General features: G+C 36.5%; 1 protein-coding gene across 1 annotated transcript in view; it reads right to left on the bottom strand.

Annotated features, from left to right (window-relative positions):
- Positions 1–22,183, bottom strand: part of ZNF385B (zinc finger protein 385B) — a 300,716-nt gene that overhangs the window by 127,386 nt on the left and 151,147 nt on the right. The gene's annotated exons all lie outside the window — the stretch shown is intronic.

The following is a 22,183-nucleotide window of genomic DNA, read 5'->3' as shown; positions in this document are numbered from 1 at the left end:
CTCCCTATAAAATTAGCCCTGACATTTTTCACAGAACTGGAACAAATAATCCTAATGTTTATATGGAACCATAAAACACCCAGAATTGCCAAAGCAATCCTGAGGAAAAAGAACAAAGCAGGAGGCATAACCCTCCCAGACTTCAGACATACTACAAAGCTACAGTAATCAAAACAGTGTGGTACTGGCACAAAAACAGACATATGGATCAATGGAACAGAATAGAGAGTCCAGAAATAAACCCACCCACCTATGGTCAATTAATCTTTGACAAAGGAAGCAAGAATATATAATGGGGAAAAGACAGTCTCTTCAGCAAGTGGTGGTGGGAAAGCTGGACAGCTGCATGTAAATCCATGAAATTAGAACACTCCCTCACACCATACAAAAAACTAAACTCAAAATGACTTAAAGACTTAAATATAAGACATGACACCATAAAACTCCTAGAAGAGAACATAGGCAAAACATTCTCTTACATACATCGTACCAGCGTTTTCTTAGGTCAGTCTCCCAAGGCAAGAGAAATAGAAGCAAAATTTTAAAAATGGGATCTAATCAAACTTAGAAGCTTTTGCACAGCAAAGGAAACCACCAACAAAACAAAAAGACAATCTACAGACTGGGAGAAAAATTTGCAATTAATGTGACTGACAAGGGCTTAATTACCAAAATATACAAACAGCCCATACAATTCAATAACAACAACCCAGTCAAAAAATAGGCAGAAGATCTAAATAGACATTTCTCCAAAGAAGACATATAGATGGCCAATAGGCACATGAAAAGATGCTCAACATCATTAATTATTAGAGAAATACAAATCAAAACTATAATGACGTACCACCTCACACCAGTCAGAATGGCCATCATTAAAAGTCTACAAATAACAAACGCTGGAGAGGGTGTGGAGAAAAGGGAACCCTCCTACCCTGTTGGTGGGAATGTAAATTGCTGCATCCACTATGGAAAACAGTATAGAGGTTCCTTAAAAAATGAAAAATAATAGAGTTGCCATATGGTCTGGCAATCCCACTCCTGGGCATCCACTCAGAGAATACCATAACTTGAAAAGATACATGCACCCCAATGTTCATAGCAACACTATTTACAATAGCCAAGACATAGAAGCCACCTAAATAACCATCGACAGATGAATGGATAAAGATGTGGTATATATACACAATGGAATACTACTCAGTCATAAAAAAGAATGAAATAATGCCATTTGCAGCAACATGGATGAACCTAGAGGTTACCATACTAAATGAAGTAAGTCATAAAGAGAAAGACAAATACCATATGATATCACTTATATGTGGAACCTAAAATATGGCACAATATGAACTTATTTACAAAACAGTAACAGACTCATAGACATAGAAAAAAAACTTATGGTTACCAAAGGGGGAAGGGGGTGGGGGAGGGATAAGTCAGGTGTTTGGGATTAGCAGACACAAACTATGTATAAACTATGTTTATATACAAACTATATAAAAACTGTATTTATCTATGTATAAAATAGATAAACAACAAGGTCCTACTGTGTAGCACAGGGAACTGTATTCAATAATAAACCATAATGGAAAAGAATATGAAAAAAAATATATATATAACTGAATCACTTTGCTGTACAACAGAAACTAATACAACATTGTAAATCAACTATACTTCAGTTAAAAAAAACCCACTTTATTACACACATTAGTTTTTACAGGTGTCTCTCCTATTAACTCTCAGTTCCTTGAAGATGAGGCTGCTTTTTACTTTTTTAATGCTTAAGTGAAGCATTATTCATGGCACATATTCAAAGCTCAGTAAATATCTGTTGAATGAATCTAGTCCAAGGTCTATTACTGTCAATGAGGAGATAGGTCCAGAAAAGTTATATGACTTACGCTGATCTAAAATGATTGGCTGAGTGGGGAACAGACATTCTAGATGTTGCCAGACTTTAAACTAGGGCTCTCAGTATTACACTGGGACTCCACCTTATCTGTTTGAAAAGAAAGCACCCAGGGCCCAAATTTATAGGTTGTTAACTTGACTGAACAAAGTTTTAATATGAAATATTTGAGTGAATATTTGACGAGAAAATAGTACTCCTTTCAGGTTGAGAGACAAAAGTGGGACAAATAATTTTAAAATGATGTATTTTTGTCTCACCTTCTTTCCTACTCTCTGCCTCTTCTACCTGGTTGACCAGTCAGCATTATATTTTCCAAGTGTTCAGAATCCCTAAGTACATACCAGCTGAAGACAAGTTAAGTGTTACCCCATTCTTCTTGCTGACAGAAGAAAAAAAGTCTTAGATTAAGAATTTACTATAAGTACTTCATACTTAAATAATCAACAGTAGGTTGCAATTGTTTTTGTTGGTTTTCACCATTTAAAGATGAGTATCAAAAAGAGAGAGTAATAAATTCTAGGCTTCCTTGGAATTATATGATTACATTGCCTTATATGAGGAGACTAAGTTTGTGTTAGATTACAACAATTTTTTTCTAAATGACCACGAAGATAACTAGCTTGTCCTTTTCACTCAAGATCACGAACAAAACAGAACATTTAACTGGTTAATATATTTTATTTGGAATGCTTTAATAGTTCTCAGTATATAACACTAATATGTACTGGCCCTAAAGAGTCCATTAAAACTCTGCACAACAAGCTGCATTTTCATAATGCAGAGACGATGTGAGATGGAAGCCAATTTCTGCCGTTTAGGTAACGTAAGCAAAAAACAATTTCCTGAAAGCACTAAAGCTTATAAGTAAAAGACAGTTAAAATGAACATGTCCTAAAGATGACAGAACTTAACATTGGCCCCAAAAGCACAGGAAAAGAGAAGATTAAAAAAATTCTTCCAAACCCAGGCTTCTTTCAAGTCTTCTGCTCAAAAGAGGATCAAGGGTACTAATGAATATTCAACTTCTAGTTTCTTCTAATAATAAATTCCATTTCAAAATCTATGGAGTAAAACAAACTTGCCCTATGTTTAGGTTCTTTCAAAAGATAAAGTGGTCTTTCATATCTCTGCGGTAGTTGATGGGGCTTGAATATGAAAAGACTTGACATACCCGGGTGAAGTCAAAAGCTGGATGCCATGTTGCCAATGCCAGCTTCTAACCGCCACTGGAAAGGTGAACACTTTGCAGGCCCTTTTCTCTGGATCAGCAACACTTCTGATATAAAGAAATCTTGTTCTGCTTGAGCAGATTTTCATTTCAAAGAGGAAGAATGAATAAGGAAGATGATTTTTCTCATCTCTATATTGAACATCCCACAAGTCAAGACCCAGTCCTGCCATCACTCCTCATGCCAGCAGAGAGGTAAGGGGTGGTATTTGAGTTCTGTCAGACTTACCCACCATAATTGCTTAAATCATCTTCCAATTTAGTCTCTCTCTCTTGGGAAGAAGCCTGAGGCCATGAAAACCACTCATTCATCACCTGCCACACCACAGTGATTCTCTAAGCAGACATCCTGGGCTGGCATAATTTGCTTCACAGCCCGGAGGTCGGCTTGCCTAGTGACTGAGGAATCTTTTCTTTTCCATCTTCAAATATTATAATGCACTGTCCTTTGTGTACATGGACGATATTCCTGACCCACCATCAACGGTGGTGAATTTGAAAAGCAAAATGTGATGATACAATAGGGCTGAGCTTGAGGGCTATACGAGGAAGGAAAATGTCACAAAATGACAGAAACTCTTGAAAAACCCTGCCCAGCACTGCACAGAAACCTCTGCATTAGTCTGTACCTTAGGCTTTTAGAACACCACACTTTCAGCGACTCTGGTACTTTTTCGTATTATGGTCTTAGTCTTCAGGAAAATTTCTATTATCTGAAACAATTTCATATGTTGACTGGTACCCCCTATATTTAAGGGACAAAGAAGCATTAAATAATAATCATACTCAAGCACCTTAGGGAGAATTAAGGAAGACGTGTCAGCTTTAATTTTGAATTTTCTTGTCACTTATTAGTTTGCCTCTCAGACTTAATGCCAGGAGGAATAAAAACCATCATTACTCTCTAGCTGCTAAATGGCATACCTGAAGTGAATAGGGGGCTTAATTCTGGTCTAATTGGCTCAATTTCTGCTTGTATCAGCAGAGGGCCCAGCACTGAGAGATCCAGCTTCTGGTCCATTCTCCCATCAAATCCAAACCAGGTAAAGCTGCCCAAATACACACATTCCACAGGGAAAAGAGAGGAGTAAGGAAGAGAACAAAAGAAGATTAAGGAAAGGGAGAGCATGTATACATTTCTAAAGTGGGCTAACTGGGAAGCTGTATTGGCATTTCTTTAATCCATAGCCATTTCCTGCACACCAGAAAGCCGGAGAGAAATAGCAGTTCTCTTCCACCCTAGTCAAAGCCCAGATTACATGTCTGTTTCCTATTTGTGTATTTCCACTGAAACTGAAGGGATACATAGAGAGTGTTTTCTATAGGGTCCCAGAATTTAGAAATAATTAACCAAGACTCACTTTACCTTACTAGCTCTGTGAATAAAAAGGAAAATGTCACTGAGACCCCATCAGTTTAGTCACTGGAATGCAAGCACATTTAGAATTGTGAAACTGTCCCATTTCAGTGACAGGAACTGATTCCTATGGAAAATTATGTAACAGGTCAATTTGAAAAAAAGGATGCTACTGTGATGTGAATATTTATAGCTAGTGTGAAACCTAGTGTTGATCTGCTGATGTTTCTTTTGTGAGGCACATCTAATTATAGTCAGATATCCAATTCAGCATTCATTAATCTCTCATCACAAGTAAAAAAACTCTAAAGGGGGTACATTTAGCACAGTATAGTGGAAAGCACGTGTTTATTTAAATTTTTTTAGATTTTATTTGTTTTTTGGCTGCATTGGGTCTTCTTTGCTGTGTGTCGGCTTTCTCTAGTTGCAGCGAGCAGGGGCTGTTCTTGGTTGGGGTGCGCAGGCTTCTCATTGTGATGGCTTCTCTTGTTGCAGAGCACAGGCTCTAGGCGAGCAACACGGGCTCTAGAGCGCAGGCTCATTAGTTGTGGCGCACGGGCTTAGTTGCTCCGCGGCATGTGGGATCTTCCTGGACCAGGGCTTGAACCTGTGTCCCCTGCATTGGCAGGAGGATTCTTAACTACTGCGCCACCAGGGAAGCCCCAAGCATGTGTTTAAAAAGGGCTGGGTTAACATCTTTGCTGTATAATCTGTGTATAACCCTAGAGAAGTCACCTAAACTCCCTCTGTACTGGGGAAACTAATATCTACATCAGTGGACGATGCCCATCTTCCAGGGTTGTCAGAATTGAGTGAGAGAGAGAACAGACCCTGGGGACAGACAGCTGGGTTTGAACTCATGCTTCACAGCCTCAGTAGACCTTGGCAAGTCAGTGAATCTCTCTGTGTCACAGATCTCTCATTTGTAAGATGGGGATTATGTTAGGATTTGTTTCACGGTAAGATATGAGACAAGGTGCACACGGGCGTCAAGCCCAAAGCCTGACATCTGAGACTTTTACCTGCACCCATTTTACCTGTGACTGTTATTGCTATTGCTATTATTATTACAATATTTTTCCATCCAGAATGTGGTAGTGCTCAATAAATGGTAGCCTTATTTCTCTTTTTAAAATTATCTTTCTGTCTCCTTCAAAGAATTTTACGTTTACTACTACATAACTATTATTTGATGATTTCAGCTTTCCGTTTAGATAAATGTTCTACCTGACACGCTTACTTATGATGACTGATGGTAACCACAATCCTAGAAAGTTAAGGTTTAATGAGACTTCGGAGAGTTTCTAATTATACAGTCATTTATTACAAAGATAAGACAATCCTGCAGCCTGTGGAACAAAAACCACATTCACAGAAAGACAGACAAGATGAAAAGGCAGAGGGCTATATGTACCAGATGAAAGAACAAGATAAAACCAAAGAAAAATAACTAAATGAAGTGGAGATAGGCAAACTTCCAGAGAAAGAATTCAGAATAATGATAGTGAAGATGACCCAGGACCTTGGAAAAACAATGGAGGCAAAGATCGAGAAGATGAAAGAAATGTTTAACAAAGATCTAGAAGAATTAAAGAACAGAGATGAACAATACAATAACTGAAAGGAAAAATACACTGGAAGGAATCAATAGCAGAATAACTGACGCAAAAGAACAGATAAGTGATCTGGAAGACAGAATGGTGGAATTCACTGCTTCAGAACAGAATAAAGAAACAAGAATGAAAAGAGATGAAGACAGCCTAAGAGACCTCTGGGACAACATTAAACGCAACAACATTCGCATTATAGGAATCCCAGAAGGAGAAGAAAGAGAGAAAGGACCCAAGAAAATAGTTGAAGAGATTATAGTTGAAAACTTCCCTAACATGGGAAAGGAAATAGCCACCCAAGTCCAGGAAGTGCAGAGCATCCCATACAGGATAAAGCTAAGGAGAAACACACTGAGACATTAAAAATAAACAAATGGGACCTAATGAAACTTGAAAGCTTTTGCACAGCAAAGGAAACCATGAACAAGACGAAAAGACAACCCTCAGAATAAAATATTGAGGGAGAAAATATTTGCAAATGAATCAACGGACAAAGGAGTAATCTCCAAAATATACAAACAGCTCATGCAGATCAATATTTAGAAAACAAACAACCCAATCCAAAAATGGACAGAAGACCTAAATAGACATTTCTCCAAAGAAGATATACAGATGGCCAAGAAGCACATGAAAAGCTGCTCAACATCACTAATTATTAGAGAAATGCAAATCAAAAGTACAATGAGGTATCACCTCACACCAGTTAGAATGGGCATCATCAGAAAACCTACAAACAACAAATGCTGGAGAGGGTGTGGAGAAAAGGGAACCCTCTTGTACTGTTGGTGGGAATGTAAATTGATACAGCCACTATGGAGAACATTATGGAGGTTTCTTAAAAAACTAAAAATAGAATTACCATATGATCCAGCAATCCCACTACTGGGCATATACCCAGAGAAAACCATAATTCAAAAAGACACATTCACCCCAATGTTCATTGCAGCACTGTTTACAATAGCCAGGTCATGGCAGCAACCTAAATGTCCATCAACAGACAAATGGATAAAGAAGTTGTGGTATATATATACAATGGAATATTACTCAACCATAAAAAGGAACCAAATTGGGTCATTTGTTGAGACGTGGATGGATCTAGAGACTGTCATTCAAAGTGAAGTAAGTCAGGAAGAGATAAACAAATATCGTATATTAATGCATATATGTGGAACCTAGAAAAATGTTACAGATGAAGCGGTTTGCAGGGCAAAAACTGAGACACAGATGTAGAGAACAAATATATGGACACAAAGAGGGGAAAGCGGTGGGGGGTGTGTGTGATAAATTGGGCGATTGGGATTGACATGTATACACTGATGTGTATAAAATTGATGACTAATAAGGACCTGCTGTATAAGAAAATAAATAAAATAAAATTTTAAAAAATCAAAAAACAAAGATAAAATATCTCAGTCCCAAAGTGGCTCATTCCTCAGAAGAAACAAAATATAAATATATACTTTATATTAAAAAGTGTATATTTATATATTTTATATAAAGTATATATTTTTTAATATAAAGTATATATTTATATATTTACTTATGTGTATGTATATACCTACACACACACACACATATCATATATATTCAAGTTCTTAGAAACTATTTTTGTAATCATATGAAATTTTTTTTATATGAAATTTTTTATGCTGGTATTTTTTATTCTTTCTACTGTATATTTCCTATTTGTTCCACACAATTAAAAATCCTCATTCAGTCCTTTCTATATTATCTGTATAGTGTGGTTCCGAAATGAAATTTCTTCAGCTTCCCCAGGGTTCTTGGATTAAGGCAAAACGTGAACATTTTTATTAGATGTTTTACTTTGAGTAGAACATATTCTTTGTTGACTGGGAAAATAGACAGCAATTAAAGAGCTTAGGGGGATATGACTGCCAAAGAGACAGTCAGAACGGAGTGGGATGCAGAGGATTGGCCTGGCTAAAACTTTTCCTATAAACCTTCCTAAAAGACTCTGTATACTAATCATCCCTAGAAAGTTGCTCCCCTAGTGAAGATTTAACTTAATCCCTTCTAAGCAGGGCTAATTTCTTAGAAGCACCTCAAGACTGTTCTACCCAATGGTGATCTCAGCACCTGCTAGGGCTTTAGGGTGGAGAGTAAAGCAACTGGCCCTTCTTCTGCTTTGACTTATCTCTCGCTCTGCCTACTTAACGTTAAGAATATGTTCCCCTTGGGGTTCACACAGATTATCTCTCGTGTCCTCATAAATTGGACATGATGGAATGTATGGGCTGTCCTCTGTGAGGCACAGGCAGAGCCTTTCAGTGATTTACCAAGTGTCAGAGCTGTTAGGCTGAACCTGAGGTTTCCCTCCAGGTCCACTCCATAAGGTCAGTTGGACCCCAAAGTCCCTTCTGCTCCAGGGACTCTAAATCTCAGCTTATTTTCTTTATCCTCAGTGGAAAACAAGGCCCAGAGCCTGTCTCATGGTCCATAATGAGAAAATGTAGTGGTGTTAGCAGTACTGCGATGTTTTGAGATGACAAATTGGGCAGGAACAATATCTTTTCAAAAATTAAATCACTGAAACCTGTGTATATCCCATTTATGAGGAATAAACAGTTATGAATGCCCTTAAAAATGAGACAAATCTGAGACTGGCAGATCTCTCTCTCTCTCTTTCTCTGCTCTTCCTCCCTTTTTCATTATCTCCTGGAAAACATGTAGATCTCTACATCCTGTTCCTCTAGTTGTTCACACAGGCAAACAATGTCTCCTTGGGAAAAAAAAGAACTGTTTCCTTAAATAACTGCCATTTTATTAACTCATAAGTATAGCACTGGCCACTGTAATTTAATAGTCTCGGTAAGTTGGATGGCTAAAACACACAATTCAATCAAAACGATCATTACACGAGCTCCACATTTTTATAGAATGCTTTACGTTGGCAGTAAGTCTACCTCATTAAAAATCCGAGAATGAAAGTATGACATTGTGATTAACCCCCTGTTATGCTTACAAGAGCAGAATTCCACAGCAAATTTCATCCTGTCAAAGTGCTACTCTTTAGTAACTGGGAAAATGAATACTGAAAAAAAGTACCCTATAAGATTGCTGGATAATTTTTTTACATAAAAATATACCATAAAACTCTTTGGAATTATTTCATGGTCCAGATGGGGTTGTTGCATTACGTTAACAAGGTAACAAAATATTAATCTGAAAGTATGTTGGCTCTAATTGAAAGGTGTTTGTCTAAACTGCTTATGGAAGGTTTTTTGGCAGCTCTAATCACCAGATATTTTACTCCTCCGTGTCTTCTTTTTTATTGGTAGCAGGCTCTAATGCCTTCTGAAAACTCGCTACAACCTTATATTAAGTATATTATAAGTAAACACTGTGAATCTTCAAGTGGGAGTACTGTCTATTATAACCTACTTGGGGATTCTAAAACCAAGCCTTTGCAGTGAGCTTTATTTATTCAACCCACCATAAATAGTTACCATTAGAAGGGGAGACAAAGGAAATAACTTGTCTGGGATTCAATTAAATTTCTCCAAAATATTAATATTGCTTTAAATTGTGATAAAAATGAATTACTTGCTATCAATGGGAATGAAAACCTGGTCTGGGGCAAGAAACATTTTCTTTAAACTATATCAAACACTGAAGCATAACAAAAAATAGCCTTCAGAAATTGTATATGAAAAAGAATATTAAATTATCTGAAAAAGACACCACTCTATTAATTTTATCCTGTTTGCTGAGCATTTTAAATATTTTCCATTTAAACACTTTTTCTTTACCCAAAATTATCAGCAACAATGTCCTTGAAAATTTTTTAACAAATCCATCATGAATTCATTTTATTAAAACTCCATTTATATTTCTAAAATATAATTTCAATAAGAATTTTTATAGGAATATTTTTTAAATTATTGAATGGAAAAATATCCCCTCATTTATTCTACAAGAACCTGGGTAGTTCAATTTTCTTGCATATAAACAAGAATAATTGCTTAAATATTTGAAAACACTTCTAAAAGATAAAGTTCTGTAGAGTACACAGAGACCCCAGTGTCAGGAAAGGCAATTCATCCTTGCTGTTATTAATATGACACTAACATAACCTGGTTCTCCCAAAATTTCAACTACCATCACTTTTTAAGTTCATACATTTTTCTATACCATTCTTTAGCCCAGCTTAGTTACACTAGGGTGACTATGTAATTTACCATTCAAACCAGGAGAGTTTTGAGAATGGAGAGTTTTGAAAAGGAGAGGCTATTAATAGGCAGAGACTGGAACAGTCCCAAGCAAACTGGGATAAATGATCACCTTAATTATAGTCATCTTCCTTCATAATCTTTCTGCTGTCATTAAGTTAAAGAGCACACATGTAGTAGTCACCTTCTCCAAATTACAATTTCCACTTCCAGGTCACGTAAGTGATGATGGGAAAGGGAGGGGTGGAAGTAAGACAACCAGGCATACTTCTTTTAACTTTGAAAAGGAAAAGCTGGCAAAAAAGGACAAAAAGACTAAAGAAAATAAGACTGTTTACTAGAAGAGAGCAAAGGTTAAAAAAAAAAAAGTCACTTTGCTGCCTGAGTTACTTGCTTCTTATTTTCCTTTGAGCCCTTAGCCTACTAGTATAGGTTAATATTTTGTTTAGATTAATTTACTATTGTTATTAAGCAGCTCTCATTTCAACTTAATTTGGCAGTAACACAAATAAATCTAAATAAATATTAGAATAAGAGGTGGTTAATTCCATCAGTTTTCATTAATGAACAATGCTCAAAGCTAATGTAAAGGATCCAATGCTCTCAAACCAGCTATGCTCATTTAGTCATTGTCAACTCATCAACATACACTTTATAAAACCAACCTTTTTGCGTGTGTTACAGCAGGGAAGAGATTGTTCATAGTCTTCTTTGTGACTGCCTACATCTAAGCCCCAGTGTTCTAAGTGTAAGTCACAGAAAATAATACCCTAACATATGACCTGAGCCAGCTAATGGCACTCGGCCTAAGGTTGATTCAGTTACTAAAACTACCATCATTGCTGCAAGCCCATTGTAAGCTGATGTTATTTTTGACGTTAGTATTTTTGAAGCTAGTTCAGTTAAAGAGAAGATGCAATGCCAAAAAATGCTTGTTAAGTAGCACTCTCATCTCAGGACAGCAATATCTTATACAAACTGTGATACAAAGCCGCTGTCTCAGGTGATACAGGTGAATTCTTACTATAAGTTAGAAATGACTCGCGGCCTGCGGCTCTATGATAATATGATAAAACAAATTTTATGTAAGCATAAGATAAATGTCAATGAAAAATAATAACCTGACTTTCATCTTCATTTAATTTAACATTAATCACTGAACAGAGAATTTATATCGTAAAAAGTGAAAACTATTATTTAAAAATTTTTTGAAATCTGTAATTAGGACGATTCAAAGGAAAAATCATCCTTTAAGTATCTGATCTTTTCCTACTACTTGCGTAACAAAGAATTTGGCTTTTTTAAGTAAAATGGCTTTCCTAGGCCTTTTTATTTAAATAGTTAGGCCCCTGTGGGGGACACTGTGGGTTGTTTAACAGCTGCATCAGCCTTCTTTATTCCTTCCTGGAAAGCTTAAAAACTACATTTCCATAGAAACCATATAGATAATATAGCATTTAAAAAAATGTTTTCAGAGCAAATCTTTTGCGAACAGTTTAGGAGTATATATAAAAATCTCTAGGAACTACTTTGTTCTCTTTTGAACTGCATGAACTAAATTCTTTAGAGAATCTAGTTATTAAAATCTGTATTAGGTTTTATTGCTACCTAGCAAATTATCAACAAACTTATTCGCTTAGAACAACACTCATTTGTGATCTCATCGTCCATACATAAGAAGCTTGAGTGCGCTTGACTGGAGTCTCTGCTTAGGATCTGACAAGGCCGAAATCAAGATGTGGACTCTTATCAAGAGGCTCTCAGCTCTGGCCTGTGGATTATTAGTTCTGCCCTCTGAGTCATCCTCCCTTTTTCATGAACAGTAACATATGTCTGCAGCTGAGTAGTTTTATTAGCCTGCTTCCTGTAAGTAGAATTTTGGAGTCCAATAGCCTCCTTTCATTTTGTACTCTCTTGTTTCTTTCCATCCAAGTTGGTAGTGTCTCTGCTGATATTATGGTCCTTAGAACTTTGTGGGTTTCTTGTGGATGGCACAGCAATGCTCCCCACTAGAAAGAAGCTACATCCACAAATTTTTTTGAGATAATCCCTTCTCTACCTTTGGCTCTTGTTGAGATGGCTGAGGGCCACACAGATTCCTAGAAGACCTCTAATTTAGTTGAGAAGATCTATGAGGCATAACCTTAATCTCTTACGACCGAACACTCTGATCTTTCAGTCTTTTAAAGTGATGGCAAAGATTTGTACAGCCATACCCTTGGCTTTTTTTTTTTTTCTTTAATATGCCACACTTTCAAAGGCAATCTCTTAATTTTAGCATCTCTTCTCATCTGAATAGGCAGAGAATTTCCCAAGTTATCATGCCCTGGTTCCTTTTTGTTTAACAGTTCTTCTTTCAATTTACATCTCTCTTCTTGCATTTTACTCTAAGCAGCAAGAAACAGGCCACATCTTCAACATTTTGCTTGGAATTCTCCTTAGTAAGATATCCCAGCACATCTTTTACAAGTTCTGTTTTTTACATAACTGAAGGACACAATTCCGTTTAGCTTTACCATTATGTAACAGAGATCTCAGTTCTTCTAGTTCTCAATAATATATTCCTCACTTCCTACTGTACCCCCACTAGCAGCATCTTTAATGTCCATATTTCTACTAAGGGTCTGTTCAAGGCAATCTAAGACTTTTCTATCATGCTCCTAAATATTCTTCCAGCCTCCAACCACTTCCTGATTCCAAAGCCACTTCTACATTTTCAATTACTTATTATGGCAATACCCCACTTCCAGGTATCGTATCTATCTCTTCAGAAACATACTATTTCCCTTGGTTCTTGTTCTTGATTTTTTCTTGATTCTTGTCTTGTTAACCACATCTGGTATTTATATTTTTATGGTGGGTTTAGTGCATCATCTCCTCTTAAAAGATGCAGGGCTTCCCTGGTGGCGCAGTGGTTGAGAGTCCTCCTGCCAATGCAGGGGACATGGGTTCGTGCCCCGGTCTGGTAAGATCCCACATGCCGCGGAGCGGCTGGGCCTGTGAGCCATGGCCGCTGAGCCTGCGTGTCTGGAGCCTGTGCTCCACAACAGGAGAGGCTACAGCAGTGAGAGGCCCGCGTACCACAAAAAAAGATGCAGCATCACTAACACAGTTCAGTAGTAGCCAATGTCTATAAAGTATATATTGCTATGTTTGTATTTTATAGATAAAATGTTTACATTAGCACCTATGTTGGATATTGACATGGCTTAATATGATGTTGATGACCAAAAATGCAAAGTTGATTGGTATCCTTCACAGTTATCTCGCAAAAGTCAGCACTACACTCTTGAAATTAAGCTTCTATTAGCCTTTCATGTTTCCTCCATTACTTTTCCTGTGGTCACTCCATCTCAGCTTATCACACAACTAATGTATAGATATTTTTATGCCGATAATTCACGGGTACTATTGATAAAAACGAAATCCTAATGCCATTTTATTTTGCTTTTTTTTTTTTTTGCGGTACGCGGGCCTCTCCCTGTTGTGGCCTCTCCCATTGCAGAGCACAGGCTCCGGACGCGCAGGCTCAGTGGCCATGGCTCACGGGTCCAGCCGCTCTGCGGCATGTGGGATCTTCCCGGACCGGGACACGAACCTGTGTCCCCTGCATCGGCAGACAGACTCTCAACCACTGCACCACCAGGGAAGCCCCTATTTTGCATTTTAATGTGGCTTGGGAACATTGAAATTTTTCATGAGAAAAATATGAAGTATATGTTATGTTCATGTCTTATAGTTAGGGGAAAAACTACATAACATTATTGCTTCATAAGACTTTTTTTTTTCTTGATTTGAACTGCAAATTCTAAACTGAAGTATCCTGATACAAAAATTCAACATGTACAAAACTCTTTGGAAAGATTAATTCAACTTTTCACAGTGTGAAGAGGTAAAAATCATCTTCACGAGAGCTCAAGCATTGAAAATGTCAGTCCAAAGAGAGAATCTTAAAAAAAAAATTCCAAGTTAGTGAAAAGAAAGATTTATAATATAGTTACTATGGTAACTGCAGTATACCCTGTTGCAAACTAGTATGTGGTTAGTAAAGTGCCTCTGTATTAGATTCTTTAGGATAGAAGATATTCTATAAATTCAAAATTTTGAGAACTCAAAATGATATCAGTAAATCTTGAGATGCTTTCAAGAAGTTATCTTAAGAGTACAGCCAAACCTAAAATCCATTAAAGTGACCCTGTTTTCTTGATATGCCTGAGACTCTTCAACTGCCTCCTCTGCCATGGCAGATTCTGGGGCTCTAGTTCATGTGTTCTGTAGTCTGCACTTGCTCCGTTGTGGTGAGTGATACCACCTTGGGTGCAGTACTGACTGAGTTTTTCATGAGAGATGCTAATAGTTGTTATATTATGGAGCTCACCAAAGAATTTTCCTTGTTCTGTATTCTCCCCATCATGGCACGGTTCTAATGTACTTTGGTTTTAAGTGTCCAAAATGTGTTAGAGCCGATCTTTGATGAAAAAAATCTTTTGATATATTTAAATATGTCAAAGCTAAAGTTCATTTACAATGTATACAACCTGAAATATTCTAGTATGTGTTTATTAAAAATAAGAAACGGGGGTGTGGGAATGTGCACACGATATTGCACGTTACCATAGTTTTGAATTTGGATTCTAAAAATATCATCCAATTGTAAAAAATGCCATAATAAATTTGATATAATTAAGGTTTTGTCTGCATAACAACTGATATCTTCTAATATCTATTTGTTTGTACTTTGAAAAGTTAGTCTTAGAATTAGTGATTATTCTTCTAAAAAGAGTTTACTAATTCTTATGGTTCACAACCTTTATTTTGAAAAAAAATACATGTGTTTGGTACTCATTCTTTTAATAAATTAGTAGGACATATTGCTGTAAGCAACAGATTTTTATGTTAAATGCTTTTGATATTTAGAGTGTAAAGAAGGAAGTGAGTCCTGAGAATACAGTTGTGAAGAATTCTGAAATACATGAGGAATCACTGTTTAATCCCGATTACGGGAAAGCACATTATTTGACAAAAGGTAGAAAATAAATGAGTAAAAGAATGTTTTAATAATTGTATTAGCAAGCACCGCATGTGTGTGTGTTTTAACAGGTAATAGAACACCTCCATAGGAATGAATGAGTATTTAGAACCTTTTGAGTAACAGATGGTATTTGATTTTTCCAGCCAACTGCCTTGCTGTTATATGTCTATCTTCTATAGAATCTCTTGAGTGATCTAATTACCAGTAAACTTGTTTGTGGTTAAAAAATACCCACTTTATGGATTTAGAAACTGAGTCCTAGAAAGGCTAAGGGACTTGCTGAGTTTCAAAGCTGAGACTAAACTCAGATTTTCTGATTTGAAAAAACTTAAGGTATTCACTCCTTTATATATCTTAGTGCCAAGTTCATGTGGATGCAAGGTATTTAAAGTAATAAAAATTAATATCAGGCTTCCCTGGTGGCGCAGTGGTTAAGAATCCTCCTGCCAATGCAGGGGACACGGGTTCGATCCCTGGCCCAGGAAGATCCCACATGCCGTGGAGCAACTAAGCCCATGTGCCACAACTACTGAAGCCCACACGCCTAGAGCCCATGCTCCACAACAGGAGAAGCCACTACAGTGAGAAGCCTGTGCACCACAACGAAGAGTAGGCCCCGCTCACCACAAGTAGAGAAACCCCGCATGCAGCAACGAAGACCCAACGCTGCCAAAAATAAAAATAAATAAAATAAATAAATTTTAAAAAACCGAAGATGAAAAAAAAAAAATTAATAGCAACAAAGTGAGAATTCCTGATAAGCTTATATTGTATGCTGTCATAACAAGGATAGAACATGCAAATGTTTGATTTCAACTAACTGCCAGAAACGCTCAGTCAGCTAAAAGCATGGGCAAAACTTACCTAATATTTTCCCCAAATAATTAAAGAATAGGAATACTTTGTATAGTTTTGTATGGAACTATTTTCTCCCTAAACTTATTTTTTCTGTTAAAATATCTCCATTAAAGGAGATTCTACATTATTTAAATATTATGGCATTACTTATCAGTATAGTGTTTTTTCCCAAAGTGGGTGCCCAATTAATACTTTGGATGACAAAATCAGCTCATTTATTAAAATACAAACAATTGTCCCAGTAGTGATTAGATCAACCAAGGGATTCTGTAAAATAGACATGGGAGAGCAAAGCAGTCTCTATGGAAATTTAAATATCATTCTGAAGAATGATGGTAGCCATTTGATGATTCAGTGAAAATAGAGTAAATAATGGTGACTCCTTAGAATAGAAATTCCTTCTATTGTGACAGATGGACACCCTTCTCCTAGCTTAACGGGCTGTGAGACAAGGTCGCCAGTTCTGGGCTGCTCTGTGTAGGCAGATTCCTCATGGTGCGTGGACTGCACTGACCTCTTTGAATATGCCTCCCAAGGAAGGGAGGCATCAGAAAATGTGTCCACTGACCTGTATCTCGATCTCACATTTGTTGTGCTGTTTGTTCGTTCGTTAGTAACCATAAGTGAAAACAACTCTAAATGCACTCTGAGTCTTCATTTGTGCCAATCTTCCAGCCTAGGCCAGATTTAGTGGTCTGCCTTAGTGCAAGCCTCAACCATCATCACTAGTGAATGCCAGCAAACATAAGGGTTATGGAATAACAGATCCAATCTGAATTCTAATAATGGTCTCAAGAAAGAAACTAACTCCACATATTGGGAACCAAAGACACCCCTTGAAAACAATGTGGCATTACCTTTGAATAATATGAAATTAAAGAAGTGAGTTTAACTGTTTTTTCTTTTTTTTTTTTTTTGCGGTACGCGGGCCTCTCACCATTGTGGCCTCTCCCGTTGCGGAGCACAGGCTCCGAACGTGCAGGCTCAGAGGACATGGCTCACGGGCCTAGCTGCTCTGTGGCATGTGGGATCTTCCCGGACTGGGGCACGAACCCGTGTCCCCTGCATCGGTAGGCGGACTCTCAACCACTGCGGCACCAGGGAAGCCCGTGAGTTTAACATTTTGACTGAAAAACTACAAATGTAAATTTGATACTGACAGGTTTAACAATATAGTAAATTACTTCTGAGGGCAAGTCAACCAGAGGAAATCTTAAAATATTCTAATCAAAGGAGTATTGCATAGCTTCCTTGGTACTTTCCGAATGAGAAAAATATTTATCTGAATATGGAAGTCTGGGGAAATTATTATGTATCCATTTCTATATCTTTTAGATCAAACATTTTACCTCTCAAATCTTTGCACAGGTATACTCCTTTAAATTGAAAGGATAAGCAATGTAATCCTTTATGTTGCTTCTACAGAGGGGCATAGTCATTAAAATTGCTTAACAAAACTAAAGTGACTGTCTTACATTTCTTGTTTTGTAAGATGCAGCTTGTTTGAACAGCAATCTTGACTACTACACTGTGAGATACTTGAAGGCAAGAACCAATCTTGTATTTTTTCTTCCTCCATCACTGAGACCAGCATGTGGAGAATGCCCAACAAAAGTTCCCAGAATTACATCACTCTCATAGAAAGACCCCTATTCCATTTAGGGAAAATGTTTCCAACTTTCACATTCCCTACATAATAATAGCATATAAATTCCCACTGGAGAAGGAAATGGTGAGGTGCAGCTAAGTTTCTCAAAAGTTTTATGAATATATGTGGATAGAAGGGAAAAAACCCAACAAGGTGAAAGTAACATAAACACATAGACCGTTTCATTCTTGGATGAATGAAGGCATATAACCCACTTGGGTATCCCAGTCAGCACCATTTTCTTTGAATATACAAGATGAAACTGCAGTCTTACAATCCTGTGAAAGCATTAGAGATTCTGGGTATAATTCTTTGGCAACATCTAGAAACCGCGTTTAGATTCGGGGATGCTGCCAGCTCATTTGATAGCTTTATGCTGAGGAAGGAAGAGTTAGGTTTTAGGCTGGGTAAAGCAAGAATAAGAGATTTTGAAGTTCATAAGTAAATTCTGAAACTATCCCAAAGCAATAATAACATATACATTTAACGTATAAAATTCTTGGTTATAATCTACGATTGTCATTTTTATGCCTTTATGAAACTAAATAATAGGTATGGAATAAATAATTTTCTGACATAACATGTACATAAAGTTTCTAAGTATGATAACAATTTTATATTGCTGATTCTGGTTTTTTTAAATAGCTCTGGCATTATGTAAAAAATAGAACCTGACATAAAACTCTCATTTTGCCTTGTGTCTAAGTGATTTGAAGAATCCTCTGCTTTCAAACTCGCATTTACCACTTGGATTTAGGACACAGTTATGACAGATGTGCATATTTCTGAGTTACTTGAAATTTTGTATTAATTGCAATACATCTACTACAAATATTTCTTGGGGTCAATTGCTACAAGGTCCTTTAGAACCAACAGAGCCAGCGATACTGTTATACTAAAATGTCATGATCAAAAGGAAAAGTTTTTAAACATCTTTTCTCCCAAATATGCCATTAGGACAATTTGCTTTTTAAAAGTTATGAACTGCTGTACCTTTTACTATGACAAGATCCAAAGAGTCAGCAAGAGAGAGAATTCAGACCAGGATCAAAATGATTCCATTTTTACCACTTAGTGACTAATCTACAGTTCTCATCACATTGATAGGAGATGTACATAATGTCTATAGCATCAAATAAAACTAAATGTCTCTTTATAGTAGGTTCTAAAACAAAGAAGGGATATAACAATAGTTTTGTATATCAGGATCTACAGGATTATTGACCACTGACATATTGCTTAGACTCACTTTAGAAGTAGTTATTTTATTTTATAAACTGTCTAGGACTTCATTAGGAAACACCCTCAGAAGATATTTATGCAATACTTGAAAATGTGCACTAATAAAATGAGCAATTAGGATCAGACCATTTTTATGTGCTTGTTTTTAAGACACTGAACAGTTACGGGTTCACAGTCTCATTAACCAAAATAAAACATGCAAGCTTTCTTTTCTTCTTTTAAAGTGTTACAGTAATTATAAACATTCTACTTAGCAGATCACCTAAGACTATCAAATTGGAACTGCACTTTTCAGAGTTTGTTTCTCTTTTAGCCTTCCTAGTTGTAAATTAAATTTTTTTGCCTTCTCTATAATGGTAACTACCCGGCAATTTTTCAAGAGAAAATATCATACATATTGCCAATAAATGAGAGTCTGGGAAACCAGAATGATTTTTCAACTGGAGTATTATTATTTTTTAATGGAATTTATCATAATTCAAATGTTGCATTAGAGAACAAAATCCTGACATTATAACATAAATTACATATTTGGAAAATTCATGCATTTCCAACAGGCATGTCTTAAGGCATAACTCATTAAAGAAGTGTATTTTGATATTTAGATTTCATTATTATTATTTTTAAAACTCTTTATTTGCAAAGATGCTAAAATTTTCCTTAACTACCTCTAAAGATCCACGTGATTCCACAGGTCTCTTCAAATCAATTTGGGATTAAATAATGTGATTCTTACTATTTAATTTTCTTCCTCATGGATTTGGATTGCTAGAAAATTGATTAGGCTTTCGCTAATAGTATTGCAAGGCCAGAAAAGAGCAAATGAGCATTGTTTCTGGAGTAAGACAAATGTGGATTCAGGTCTGGCTCTGCCCCTTTCGATCTGTATAGCCTTAGACACATTAGTCTATCTAAGCCACAATTTCCTCACCAACAAATTGAGTTCAGTAATAGTGTTCACTTTTACAGGACAGTATTGAGGATTAAATGAGACAATGTGCCTTTAGCTGTCAACCCAGGGCTTAACAGAGTGCACACACTCAGTATGTATTAGCTGGTGTTAGTACAATCTTCCAAGGCAGCCCCCCCAAAATAGTTTGGGTGTGTTGTGGTCTAGGTCAAAGTATAAGCGTTGGTAAAACTTGGATCTTTTATTTATTTTTATTTTTTTTTAGGATCTCAATTTTTTTAAAGAAATTTTTTTCCATCCCAACAACAATGCAATGGCCAAGGACTTTAGACTGACAATATTACTTTATAACATTCAGCTTATCACGGCAAAGACATAGTATAATCATACTGCCCATTTTTATGGTGCTTTTTAGTACTCAAAGTGCTATCTTATACATTATCACATGCAATTGTAGCAACAGTTCTATGAGGCAGGCCAAGTAAAGGCAGGATGACAGTGGCTGCTTACTTGGAAAAGCTCACAGGGCTAGTCACTGATGGAGCCGCCACTGGAGTTCAGCTCTTCTTAGTCCGGTACTTCATCCTTACTCCCTTCCCACCTGAACTACATAACTCTCTATTTATGAGGGAGTAAAACAATTCTACAAAACACACCAATATTTATCAGAAGTTAAATGAGAGTCTTTCTTCAGAAAATGCCATGTGTTTTAAAGCTGAGTCCACTCAGAACTCTTTTATTGAAAGCCTTCTCTAAGGATTGGCACTGTGGGAGATGGCAAAGTGAGCTCCCAGAGACTCTGGTCTCAAATAACTGTAAAAGCCAAATAGAAAAACTGCCAAAAGGCCAAAAAAAAAAAATCCTAAAAGTCTAGGGCAGATTATTAAAAATAATGTAAATTTAAAAAAATGGATTTCTAAGAAAGGGTTAATTATGACTAGGAAAAAGAAGCAATCTAGGGCTTCCCTGGTGGCACAGTGGTTGAGAGTCCGCCTGCCGATGCAGGGGACATGGGTTCGTGCCCCAGTCTGGGAAGATCCCACATGCCGCGGAGCGGCTGGGCCCGTGAGCCATGGCCATTGAGCCTGCGCGTCCAGAACCTGTGCTCCACAACGCGAAAGGCCACAACAGTGAGAGGTCCACATACTGCAAAAAAAAAAAAAAAAAAAGAAGCAATCTAAAGAAAGGGTGGCACTGAATAGAAATAATAAAAATAATTCTGTCCCAGTAAAACACCTGCCCTATTATCTAGACCTTCTGAATTAATTGACAAGAAATAACTAGCTGGAACCCACAACTTCCATCAACTATTCCTACAATTAAAAAGTATTTATGTTGGTAATTGTTTTTGAATTCTGTTCATCATATAAATTCAAATGCAAATAATAAACCAGCAGGTCTTAGTATTTGGAGAAGTTTTTCCAAAGTAAATATTTTTGTACGTTGTAAAAATTCATAACTATATTATAGGGTTCATTCTATACATATTTTAATTTGTTGCGAAGTAAAATAGCAAGATTGTTTTTGAGGACTTTTCTTGCCTGCTTATAAATACTATCCTTGTCACAAGATACCCTTGTGGTTTCTGGAGGGAATGTCTCAAATTGTATTTCCAGAGAGTACTATTACATTTAAAACTGTAAAATGTCACTGAGCCTACACACACCTTTTAACTGAATTCAAACCGTTTATATTCAGTAGCACAAGGGAATAGTATTTTCTTCTCATACAAGGTACATAATTATGAAGTGATTTGTTTTCTACATTGCATATTTTAAGAAGTACTCACATTTTGTTTCCAACTCCATATCTGTTGAAACATTATATCTTTAATATAACAAAGCCCCTTTCCCCATTTCAAGTGCCTGATAGAAGCATGTTTAAAGCATATGGTAAAATTTTTTAAATGCAATCTATTTTGACATGTTAGTAATAGGTTTTAAAAAATATATAAATCTTTTAATTCCACCACATATCACTCTTAGGCTGACTAGAAATACTTTATAATTCTTTATTCTGTGATGTCTACTTTCTCATTAAAATAGGACATCAAGACATACTGCTTCTTGTGCTATTTCATCTGTCATATGCTTTGGTTTATAAATCAACCCAAGTTATCTACCAACTGAAGAGTTATTTTTTAAACATGAAACAACTGAAAATTTCATTAGAATTACCAATTGTTAACAAGTAGTTTTT

Source organism: Neophocaena asiaeorientalis, unplaced genomic scaffold (genome assembly GCF_003031525.2).
Source record: "Neophocaena asiaeorientalis asiaeorientalis breed wild unplaced genomic scaffold, Neophocaena_asiaeorientalis_V1.1 scaffold113, whole genome shotgun sequence".
In the NCBI taxonomy this organism is placed as follows: Eukaryota; Metazoa; Chordata; class Mammalia; order Artiodactyla; family Phocoenidae; genus Neophocaena; species Neophocaena asiaeorientalis.
Note: the sequence above shows the minus strand (reverse complement) of the source record. Positions and strands in the feature narration are given on the sequence as shown.